The sequence below is a fragment of the Enhydra lutris genome, unplaced genomic scaffold, assembly GCF_002288905.1.
Source record: "Enhydra lutris kenyoni isolate GAN:26980312 unplaced genomic scaffold, ASM228890v2 scaffoldscaffold8, whole genome shotgun sequence".
NCBI lineage: Eukaryota > Metazoa > Chordata > Mammalia > Carnivora > Mustelidae > Enhydra > Enhydra lutris.
Window position 1 is genome coordinate 15,822,665 of NW_019154092.1, and position 13,245 is coordinate 15,835,909.

Sequence of the window (13,245 nt, forward strand, 5' to 3'; positions counted from 1 at the left end):
TGTGGTCTCCCCTTAGAAAACAGAAACTCTCAGGGGTGGGTCCCTCCATGCCCTCCCCCCACCTCCCAGCCCATCTCTTCACTAACCTGTATTTCCACCTGTCCTTGAATCCTTCCCTTTCTACCCATAATTTTGATCCCAATTTCCCTCCGTGTCCCAGAAGATTGCTCTGCCAATTATTTTTCCTGTATCCCTCTACTGAAAGTATTCCATGAAAGCTTCTGGTAAAACCTTGTTTGCCAAACCCATGGCTGCTCCAGAGTCCTCTCCCTGCTAAGCCCCCCGGAAGCCCTTTTTCTCTGTCAGCCAGTCCCCTGACCTGGAGCCTTGCCCCCTTTAGTTTAAGTGACACTGCCCTCCCCTGACCACCTACTTCTACAGCAGATGTTCTCACTTGTTTTGTTGTTGTTGTTGTTGTTTGTTTGTTTCAGTGCAGATGCTGAACTCCTCCTCAGACCACACAACTCAGAACTCCTGGCTCAGGAGTTCAGGCATTTGTCGTTTCTCAGAGCAGAGCATCTCAGGTGATTTGGCTCGAAGCCGGGTTAAGAACCACTGTTCCCCATAAGCCAGACACAACAGGTAAATATGCAATGGTTCCACTTATAAAAGGTACCCAGGTGTCACATTCATGGAGACGAAAAGAAGAACAGGGGTTACTGGGAACTGTTTGTTCCACCTGAAACGTCCCTACCTGCTTTCCTACCTGACTAATTCCTACTCATGCCGTGGGCTCAGCTCGGGGCTTGCGTTGGGCTAAGTGGAAACTCCGAAGTCTTCTCTCCCTTGGAAACATCATTTGTTCTGCAGCTGCAGCTCTTGCCTACATATTATTCATCCCCAAATCTACCTCCAGCCCTGGCAGTGCTCCTGAATTTTGACGCAAATTCATGTTTTTCACGGGCTGTCTTCCACAATAATACTTCTTTCCTCAGGCACCTTAAACCCTACATGTCCAAAACTCAAGTTCTCATTTTCCTCCTTTCCACCCTGCTTTTCCTCCTGTGTTTTCTTTTTCAAAAACTAGCATCAGGGATGCCTGAGTGGCTCAGTCGGTTAAGCATCTGCTTTCGGCTCAGATTGTGATCCCGGGTCCTGGCATCAAGCCCTATGTCATGTTCCCTGCTCAGCAGTGATTCTGTTTCTCCCTCTGCCCCTCACCCTGCTTGTGCTCTCTCATGCTCTCTCTCTCAAATAAATAGATAAAATCTTTAAAAAACAAACAAACAAACTAGCATCAGTATGTACTGTGCACTTCAAATAGTACTGTACTCAGTAGCTATTAGTGTATGAACGTTCATAATATAATTAGCTATAGAATTATAGGAATAGAATTATGACAAAGACTTTAGAAACATGGTGAAGCTGGTGGTTAAATGCCTGTCATTCTATAGCATCTCTATATAAGATAATTTCAACAAAATCAGTCTCTTAATGATCAAGATAGAAAAGAAAAAGTTTAGAAGAAGTTTAATGGCATAATGTGTTTATACTAGAGGCCATGTATGTGGTCAACTATTCCCAGAGCACCATTATTTACAGTGTAGAAAACCTCCTTTGAAAAGTGGAGATTTGGGGCACCTGGCTGGCTCAGCTGGAGGAGCGTGAAACTCTCAATCTTGGGACTGTGAGTTTGAGCCCCACCTGGGGTCGGGCTGGGGCAGGTTATGTTCTGGTCAGTAGAAAGTAGCAGGGTGACATGTCACTTCCAGGCTGGAGCACATCAAAGTCAGTGTAACTCACCTTCTCCTATCCTGGTGACTTTAGCAGGTAAGAAAGTAACAGAATCACAGGAAGAAGGAATTCTGCATCCCCGAAGTCCAACACACTGCAGTCCTGGCCAGCCTGCACTGGACCTTTTGTGAGAAAAAAATTTTCGTTTTTTGAGCCACTGAGATTTGGGGGTCTGTTACCATAGCATAGCCCCCTAATACCGGCTATAACAGCAGGACGACTACAGTCGATAAAGCCGGAATCATTATTAGCATCCCTTCTCATTGCAAGGGTTGGTTTTACCTGTGACCACTTTTTTAATTAATTATTTTTATTAACATGTAATGTATTATTTGCCCCAGGGGTACAGGTCTGTGAACTGTCAGTCTTACACATTCCTGTGACCAATTTTTAAAAAAATTCCAAAGTAGCCCTGCATGAAATACTATGAAACGCTAGAGGGCACAATTGAGTTGTAGAAATTTTTGGTCACTGTGGTAAACGAAGCAAGGCATGCAATCTTGTAGAAATTAAACAAGGCAACAGAAAAATGAGTGGTGAAAATCATTAGCTTTTGAAACATTTGTCTTCTTTGTAAACCTGTTAGCTACATTTCACCATTTGAGATCATTTAAAGTGAATTTGCAATACTTTAATTTTAATACAAAACCAATAAATCCCCAAAACACGTAAAGCATGTACAATTACAAATGTGAATACTGACCTTGAAAAACTAGTGGGAGTGTTCTCAGGGCAAGAGAAGAGTTCGTCTCCCATCTGTATTTCTTTTTTTCTTCAGATATGCCTGTCTACCGGTGATGACCATTAGGCCATGGAATCCATACATTTTCTAACCTGGTCACTTGAGAAAGCTGAAGTTTCTAAGGCCCAGTTATTGTAAGAGGTGACCAGATGTTCCAAACATCAAGCTGTGACAGGAAGCTCCCCACCCACTCCAAATGTCATGCTGAGTTCTGAGCAGACTTCCTTTTCCCGTTTCCTTTTTCCCCTCTCTCTAGTTTTTTTTCTTCAAAGTCTATTCAAAAGCTGCTGCCAAAACTGTCTTCCTCTATTGTTGTTCTGATGACATCATTCCCTTCTCCAACACCCCCTTGTCTTTCGTCTCATGGTCAAAGCTTGCCTTTACTTCCTTGGACTGCCTCTATGCCTGCCTGTACTTCATTCCCCCCTTACTTTTGTCTTCTCTTCATCAGTTGCTACACAGGATTATCATTTTTGATGTCCCAGTGTTGCGGTGTCTATCCATCTTTACTTCTAACAAAGAGAGTCTTCCCATTCTTCCATCCCAGACATCCCATTTCTCTTCTAAACCAATTCCATTTATATATTCATTGCTCAAGAACATATTGTTCTTCTGCCTGCCAAGCATTGTTCTGGGCACTGTAAGAAGAGGTATAAACATAGTAGAACTACCAGGAAGCCATTCAAGTTGGGTCTTTGTGAATCCAACTGGAATTCACTCTCCTTTAGACACTAAGGGGACAGAATTGCAGGAGGAAATTATGTAAGGACACCAGTATACCACCAGAGTGGCAGATTTGGGGTAATTCTAATTATTGTATCATCTTGTCAAACTCTAAGTTCAGGGGGGCCTGGCTGGCTCAGTCAGTAGATCATGCGACTCTTGATCTGGGGGGTGCGAGTTCAAGCCCCATGTTGGATATAGAGTTTACTTTAAAAAATAAATAAATAAATAAAAAGGACTATATATATCTTCACTTACAAATTTGAGTCTTAAATTGGTGTTAAGAATGTGAATCCCGGGACGCCTAGGTGGCTCAGTCAGTTAAGCCTCTGCCTTTGTCTCAGGTCATGATCCCAGGGTCCTGGGATGGAGCCCCGCATCTGGCTCCCTGCTCAGCAGGGAGCCTGCTTCTGTCTCTGCCTCTGCCTGCCACTCTGCCTGCTTGTGCTCTCTCTCCCTCTCTCTCTCTCTCTAACAAATAAATAAATAAATCTTAAAAAAAAAAAGAATATGAAAAATCACAAAAACTATTCTTTCCACTGCAAACCAATCTCCTATTTAAAAAAATTTCTAATTGAGTTTAAGACCACAGTAAACAGTATCATATCAACAGGAAAAATATATTACAGTAATGTAGAAAAAGGCAGCTGTGCATAGCCCAAGACTCTCTTACATGAGAAAAGCTAGAGTACATTATTTTATTTAGTAAACCAAACTACCTTAACAAAGTAGAAAATTAGTTACTGTACTTATAATCTCCTGTTATTGGTGTGATATATAAAAGGTTTATATTGCATTCCTATTAATATACAATTTTGAGATTTTTAACATGGGATAAATACTGCCTAATAATCACATATATTAGAGGAAAATCACTTCCTAATTAAAGATTGTACTGATATTTTATACTTAGGAATTTGGAATTTAGTCTAATGAAGTTTGGTTATTAGAAAGCACACTAAGTTAGTGGGTTCAAGCTCAGTCATTAATTTGATGTGTGATAGTTTGCATACTAATGTTTGGATCTGTCATTTCTCAGTTTCCTTACCTGTGAAACAGGGATGGTGACTGACATCTACTTACCCACTCTTCAAGATCATTCTGAGAGTCAAATGTGTTCATATGATCAATTAATTTGAAAACTATAAACGGTTATTAAATGTAAAGCATTACTATTACATTTATGCCACTGAGATTTAAAGATGCTGTGATACAAATTATATACTTTACTGATCGAGTCAACTTAAAGTTCCTGTTGTTGCTTAATGGAAACTGTTTTAGACATACAAGTTTCTAAGGCGACCTAATTAACAGAGGAAATAAACGAAAGTACCTGCCTTCTGCCATTACAACTTCTCCAAATGTTTCATTTAAAATCACATTAGCATTTGTTAATAAGAAAATACTACTCTCAAACTGTATATTTTTAGAGTTATAAAATTCAAATGCCCCAAATCACATTTTCCCTACATAACAGTATTAACTATTCCTAAAGTTTTTGTCATGTACTTACTATGTATCAGGCTTGATACTAGGAATTAAAAATAGAAATATAGATGAATATTATCTGCCAGGGAGAGTATTATTATTCCACTTGAGTGTTTAAAATTAAAAATATAATTTGGCATTTTAAAATAATATTTCTGTGATAGACTCACCACTTTGTAGTGATATGCCTCATTAAAATTTTTATTAATATCTTTTAATAGTAACGGTCACTTATTCAGTGACTACTATGAGCCATGCACTGTGCTAAGTGCTTTATGCACTTATTTTATTTCATTCTCAAAACAACTATGTTATTGAGGAAAAATTACTATTCCCAATTTATAGGTAAAGAAACTGACACAACAGAAGTAACTTATGAAGGTCCCACATCTAGTAACTGGAATTTGACCCCAGGCAGAGGTGTTCTTCACCACCATGCTGTACTATTTCAACAAAAGGAACTGCTATAAAATCTACAATTAGAGTTAAATTTATAGACCATGACATACATTTATTTATTTACTTACTTACTTACTTATTTATTTAATTAACATATAATGTATTATTTGTTTCAGGGGTACAGGTCTATGAATCGTCAGTCTTACACAATTCACAGCACTCACCATAACACATACCCTCCCCAATATCTATCACCCAACCACTCTATCCCTTCCCCACCACCCCCACCAACCCTCAGTTTGTTTCCTGAGATTAAGAGTCTCTTATGGTTTATCTCCCTCCCCAGTCTCATCTTGTTTCATTTTTCCCTCCCTTCCCCCAGGACTCCCTGCCCTAACCATGACATTTTAATGGAATAGATTTGGGATATTCAACTGATCATATTACTTATGAATAGGGAAGCTTTGTGATGGTTAATTTTGGGCCATGTAATCCCATGTGATCCCAAGATATTTGGTCAGATATTATTCTGGGTGTGTCTGTGTGGGTGCTACTAAATGAGATTAACATTTCAATTGGTAGAGTGAGTAAAACAGATTGTCCTCCCTGGCGTGGGTGGGCCTCATCTAAGCAGTTGAAGGCCTGTCCAGAACAAAACGGCTGGCTGTCCCCTAAGTAAGGAGAATTACTCCTGCCTGGATGACTTCAAACTGGGACTTTTCCCTTCAAACTACAACTAAAATATCAGTTTGTCACGGTTCTCAGGCCTTGAGAATCATACTGAAAGTTCTCCAGAGAAACTGAGAAACAGAACCAATAGAAAATGTATGTGTGTATATGACTTAAGGACCACTCAAGAAAATGTTCAAAAAGCCAAGGAGAATGGAAAAATAATGATTATATAACATTTTACAGATCGTGTCTGAATAAGATAAAAACAAATGGTCTGTTCGAGTCATAACTCTATCACTTTCTAGTTGTTTGACCTTGAGTAATTCACTTAATCTGAGACTCATTTATTCATTCATTCATTCAATCACCAAACACTTTCAGAAGGCACCAAATGTACTGTGTTAAGCACTAAAGATATCAGGGTAGATAAGATAAAGTCCCCACTCTTAAAAAATTCAATAGAAAGAGAGCTGGAGGCATTTGATAGAAAAATTCATGCCCAAGGTCAAGAGTCATAAATATTGAATCATCAGACTCCTTTATTTCCTATCTCTTCCCCACACAAACTCTGTACTTCTGGCATTGTTTGCACTCTATCTCCACACACATTTTAGGCTCTGAAACTCTGCCTAAGTCATATCCTCCCCTTTGAGAAATGTCTTTATGGAACAGATTTTTCCATTATGTGCCACTGCCTTTTCAAAGTTTTTTTCAACTGCTAGTAAGATCTCCCTCTACTTTAATTTCCCAAAATTTTTATTTTCTATGATCTTCATTAACATATATTAGATATGAGCTATTATCCATCTTTGTGTATAATATTCTAGGTGTTACGCTTCTAAAAGCAGAATATATCCTTGTATTTCTTTGTTTCATTCAGTACAATGAGCATTTCTTGAGTAACACTAATGATTTCTACTATTGACTAGTGAAGAGAAACTAGAGAATCACCTCTTTTCAATGTCTTGATTTTTCATAATTTATACAATGAAGAAAATACTTGATAATGGGAATTTTATGTAAAGTATTTTTTGTTACCAAGAGAGAAAAAGATTAAGTAGGTTACAAATAGAATAATCTGTTCATAATGTCATTATGAACATAAGGAAATTAATTAACTCTATTACTGAGATTAGATATTTTCTATCCATGACAAATATCCAAAAGTATTCCCTTATGTAAGGATTCTAATCTATATTCAATAGTTAAATTCTAATTATTGAAAAATGCTTAAGCCAGATACAATTAGCAGTTCAAATTTATTGATATGTGGTTAAGGAACTGAGCTCCCTAAGAAAACAGGTAGGGCTGGGAGCTCCTTTTAATTTGTGGAGGAAGTGAAGAAAAGTGATTATGAATCAGACTCAGATTATAATAGTGATGCTACCAGTTATAAGAGTACAAACTTGAACACACTAGCCTTATAAAATCTCACAATGAAAATTCATAAATTAGAATTTTATTCTCTTTTTATTTGGGATAAGAAAAGGATATTCATCACAGAAGAATATTTCTGATTCCCAGGACATTTGAACCTCATCAATACCCAAATTTGTAGGGCTGTTATGAGGGATTATATGAGCTATGATGATTGAAGTACTGGTAATTTGCCTGGTACTTAGTGATTATGAAATAAATGGTACCTGCTATTAAGAAGAGACAACAATCCAAAATGGAGTAACTTGTGCTACACTTACCTCAGCACACTGAGACTTGATACCCAACCTAATTGCAATTTCAACCTCTCCTAGGAATGTAATCTTGAACTAGGGAATCTGAAATTTCCTGGTCAGCAGTAGTGAGGTAATCTGTCTGATGACCCCCATGGGGTGCCTGGCTGGCTCAGTTGATAAAGCATGTGACTCTTGATCTCAGGGTTGTGAGTTTGAGCCCCACATTGGAGGTAGTTGCTACTTAAAAACAAAACCTTTTTAAAAAGATCTTTAAAAATAAAAATAAGTGAAAGTCTCCTATTTTGTTCAGATCCTCAGAGTATCTCTCTATTTGCTAGATGGGATGCTGCTTAATTCAGGAATTACTGAATAAATAAATCTTTAAATTTACCCAGTTGAATTTTTTTAAACGTGACTTAGAAAATAAATGGCCAGAAGCTTATATGTGGCTCATCACATGAAGTTCTTCATACGAGTTCTGCATTATTTCCATGTGGCTAAAATTTCTGTTAAATGTGTGGTTTTTTTTTTTTAAGATCTTATTTATTTATTTTTGAGAGAGAGACAGAGCATGAACATGGGAAGGAATATAGGAAGGGGGAGAAGCAGACTCCCCGCTGATGCCATGCAGGGCTTGATCCTGGGACCCCAGGATCATGACCTGAGCCGAAGGCAGATACTTGACCAACTGAGCCACCCAGGTACCTGTCTGTTAAATGTGGTCTTCCTCTTCCTTAAAGAAGTTCGTAATCTGGTTTTTCCAAAATAGGCTTTATAGGTTAGAAGTTTATCTCTCCATTATGCTTTATATACATGCTTTTACTTTATATTATTTAATGTTCTTTGTGGGGGTCATTATCTCAAGCATTGCACCAAGGGTATGATTATAGAGGTTTTGATTAAAAGAAACCCAACCAGGGGTCTCCCTTCCTCTTTAAGTTCTGGAATGAATTTGCAAAATTCCATCTAAATAGCTGCAATGTTCCTGGTCCATTAGGCATTAGCAGCAGGATTTAAATTTAATAATTCACAGTGAAGCATTAAAAAAGAAATGTGAAAAATGTACATATGATTGTAAATATAAAGGAAATTATTTGAGCTGAACCAAAGGTAAAAAAAATAATAATGTTCCCTGTAGTTAAACTAAAACTGCTAAATAGACTGGAATAGTAAAATAGATTCCATAGCAGATGGAAGCCAAAGAATGAGAGTATTATATTTATTTCAAATAATTGCAACAACAGAAAACATACTAAATACAGGTATACTGGAGGGGGGGAGAGCAACACTTCAGGGCTGTTAGTGGGAAAAACTACCAGGTGTGGCTCAGAGAATCTGGAGCTTAACTCAAGATGGATCTTTTAATATCAAATTATTATTTTTTTGTTTTTCTTTTAAAGATTTTATTTATTTATTTGACAGACAGAGATCACAAGTAGGCAGAGAGGCAGGCAGAGAGAGAAGGGGAAGCAGGCTCCCCGCTGAGCAGAGAGCCCGATGCGGGGCTCCATCCCAGGACCCTGGGATCATGACCTGAGTGGAAGGCAGAGGCTTTAACCCACTGAGCCACCCAGGCGCCCCAAATAGTTTCCAATTTTTATTGCCAAGAGACTGGAAGCTCCTTGAGAAGCAGGGACCATGTCAAGATAATTATTATGTTTATTGAATTAGCAGAAGAGTAAGTATGTATGTGTGCCACAGAATATAGTTATCCTCAAAAGGAAAAAAATAGGAAGACAGAATCTAGCATTTGTTGCTGTTGTTTTAATTGCATTGACTTCAGCCATTCATTTAAATTCTGCTTCTCATTTCTCATGCATCTTATTATCATTTGCCTTTTTAATTTTTTTATTTTTTTTTTTTTAAAGATTTTATTTATTTGACAGAGATCACAAGTAGGCAGAGAGGCAGGCAGAGAAAGGAGGAAGCAGGCTCCCCGCTGAGCAGAGAACCCGATGCAGGGCTCAATCCCAGGACCCTGGGATCATGACCTGAGTGGAAGGCAGAGGCTTTAATCCACTGAGCCACCCAGGCGCCCCTCATTTGCCTTTTTTAGAAGATAATTAGAACAATTCTGAGATGTGGAAAGACGCTAGACATTTTTGTGACCAAATTCAACAGAATTAAAGTTGAAGAAATCTTTATATTAATAGATTGAAACAAAGGAATTAAAGTGGGTTTTTTTTTTTAAGATTTTATTTATTTATTTGACAGAGAGAGAGGGAGAGTACAAGCAGGGGGAGGGGCAGAGGGAGAGAGAGAGGCCAGCTCCCTGCTGAGCAGGGAGCCCAAATCAGGACTTGATCTCATGACCTGAGCTAAAGGCAATCGCTTAACCAACTGAGCCACCGAGGCACCCAAGTGTGTTTTTTCTTAAGGGAAGACTATTTATTGCAAAGAAATCTCTCTCTCTCTCTCTCTTTCTCTTTCTCTCTGTCTCTTTTTAAGTGAAAATTTTCTGCTACTTGGCCAAAACCTTAAGATTTATGGAAGGTTATGGGAAGAGAGTCGATGGTCTGAAATAATATGTTGACTAAACCCTACCTCTTTTTTTTTTAAAGATTTTATTTATTTATTTGACAGAGAGAGATCGCAAGTAGGCAGAAGCAGGCAGAGGTGGGGGGAAGCAGGCTCCCCATTGAGCAGAGAGCCCAGCCCGATGCGGAGCTCGATCCCAGGACCCTGAGATCATGACCTGAGCTGAAGGCAGAGGCTTAACCCACTGAGCCACCCAGGTGCCCTAATCCCACCTCTTTTACTGCTTTCTCAAATGTGGTTTTGTTAATATCAAGGAAATTTTTTCTTTTTTTAAGTCAATATTCACCACCCAAAACATGTAAATTTTATAATATGAAGTGGAGAATGACTATAAGATTGTAGATCAATTTAAAACTTTGAAGCCTTTTGCCAGAATTTTTAATAGAATGACATAGTGGTTAAAACTGTTGATTCAAAAATTAAACTATTTGGATTTAATTACCAGCTCTACCACTTCCAGCTATATGTTTTTGTCTTAGTTAGGACCTTCTTTTTCTTTCATTTTCTTTGCCTATAGGACAGGAACTTCTAATATACTGTGAGTGTTCAAAGAATGTTACCTGCAAGTTTTACAAGATCAGGTAGAGATTTTGCTAATACCAAATCAAATAGTGTAAATTGACAGAATTTTATAGAAGGAGAGACATTAAAAATCAGCTAATACAGTGGATTGCAGACTTAATTGTAACACATGGTGAAATAGTTTACATCATGACTCAGAATGTAAACATCTATAAGGGAAACAAGAATCTGGTAAAGTAATATTTTTATATGTGGTTCATGCTCATATTTCTTTGTTTCATTTTCTAAAAGATGTTGGTTGCCATCTACTAAATTGTTTTGCTACTTTCTAAGGAATTATAATACACTGTGTGGAAAAAGTTAATCTAATAAAATGCCTTCACTTTACAGTGTAGAAAACTGGAGTCTTAAGAACTTGGGGAAGTCATTTAAGATTACATAGCTAGAAAACACGTTTCACCACATTAATGGAATAAAGGTTAAAAATTATATAATCCTCTCAATAGATGCAGAAAGAGCATTTGACAGAACTTCACACCATTTCATGATAAAAGCTTTGAACAAATCAAGAATAGAAGGAACATAAAGGCTCTATGTGACAAGCCCACAGCTAACATCACACTCAATGATGAAGAGTGGAAAGCTTTTCCTCTAAATTCAGGAATGAGACAAAGTGCCCATTCTCACAACTCCTATTCAACATAATACTGGAAGTCCTAGTCAGAGCAATTAGGCAGAAAAATAAATAAGTGTAATTTCCATTGGAAAGAATAGGATACAGGGACAACTGGCCATCTATTTGGAAAAAGGGGGAAATTAGGTCACTACTTCCTATTCTGTGTCAATAGCAAACATATTCAAATGCACTGAATATTTTTATGTAAAAGGAAATCACAAAAATACTAAAAAAATATATAAATAAATTTAGGATTAGAAAGGAAATTTATTGTTGTTATTATTATTATTATTATTTTTTAAACCACGATGTTTATTGTGACTAATCGCTGAAATCCTTAAGATGAACTGGATGCTGCAACAGCTGCCCTCTTGGGCTTAGGTGTTGTTCCTTCACAGAATCCATGCCTGAATCTGCGGTATACAATTTTTAGGTGCCTCATTTGACCGGTCCCAGTGGTATTTCGTCTTTTAGCCGTGGCACTCCAGTTATACTTTCTCTTGCACTTGGCAGCGTAGCCGCATTTGCCACACGTGGACTTCTGAAGGTGGTAGGCCTTCGAGCCACAGCAGCAACACAACGTGTGCGTCTTATTGCGACGCTTTCCAAACGATGACGTCCCTTTCGTCATCTTGTTTCCGCGGCAGGCCCCCTAGAAAGGAAATTTTAAGACTGTCAATTTAAAAGAAACCAAAGAGATCAATAAAAAGATTAAAATATTTTTCAATTTTTTCGTATTAAAAAGAAAATCTGCAAATGCATTTAAATGGCACATGAAAACATGGGGGAATGTTGCCATTGTTTATGAAAAATAAGGAATTCAAACATTCAAAATACAAAGAATATTTACAAATCCATAAAGAAAGAACCGTCACATGTAACTGCAAAGTTGGTAAAGGACAATTCATAAAACTAGAAATATGAATGGCCAATAAATGTCCACAAATTCTCTACGCAAATTTTTCTTTCTTCAGATGGACAGTCAGATGTCCCAGTGTCCTATTCTTGGAAATTACATTAGTAGTGTTTTGTTTCCTTATATTTATGTACTTTATACTTTTGATCAATTCTAAATTGATTCAATTGTTCAATTCAATTCAATTCTAAATTGATCAATTCTAAATTCTAGTATAAATGGTGATGAATATGCTAACTGGCCTTAGTGTGGTAATCATTTCATAATAGATATGTGTATCAAATCACCATGTTCCATACCTTAAACTTATATGTATTATATGTCAATTATATCTCAGTAAAGCTGAGGATGAAGATTACATAAGTATATAAAGGCATAAAATTCTGGGACCAGAATTTCTTTTGAAATATAATTTACATATCATAAAATTCACCCTTTAAAATGTATAATTCAGTGGTTTTTGGTATAGTCACATAGTTGTCTAATTGTTACCTCTATCCAATTCCAGAATATTTTCATAACCCCAAAAGAAACCCCATACCCACTAGCAGTGGAACCAGAATTAGTATTCACTCCCAGACCAAAGATCTTTCCACTGTCAAAGCTTTATGTGAATTTCCAAATTAATTATCTTAAGGTAAGTAAATTTAATAAGGGTTAATATGTCTAAATGACCAAATTTATCAAATACATGCTTGGACTTTACATTAGTCTGTGCCATTAACTATCTTAAGATTTTATATAAATTTCTATATCCTTTTTAAAAAAATATCTACCATATCCTTAATGGTACATGACAAACACTTGGGAACAGATCCTATGTATTCTAAACAGACTCAGGAAATGTTTTGTTTTTTGGATGTATAGCTCATCATCTCAAAGGAAATGAGACTAGCAACTTCTAGAGAATATGTGAGACTTGGAGCTTTTCACAAAAGGAGAATTTTTTTTTTTTTTTCTATTTCAAGGTTTTCAAATAAAACTCACAACCAGACAATAGGCTCTTTAGCTGTCTAAGGAGAACCTACATATTTTCTTGAACAGGAGTTCAAATAACTTTTAAAAGTGCCTCACGGTAATATTAACCAAAATTTTCACTCTGGTTTTTAAAATATCCATCCCTTGGTCTCTGGCTTTGCTTCTATTTTAACTTGTTGGAATT

The 13,245-nt window shown here is 37.1% G+C and overlaps 1 pseudogene; it reads right to left on the bottom strand.

Annotated features, from left to right (window-relative positions):
- Positions 1-11,468: 11,468 nt before the first annotated feature.
- On the bottom strand, positions 11,469-11,804 carry LOC111142723 (annotated as a pseudogene).
- Positions 11,805-13,245: the final 1,441 nt, after the last annotated feature.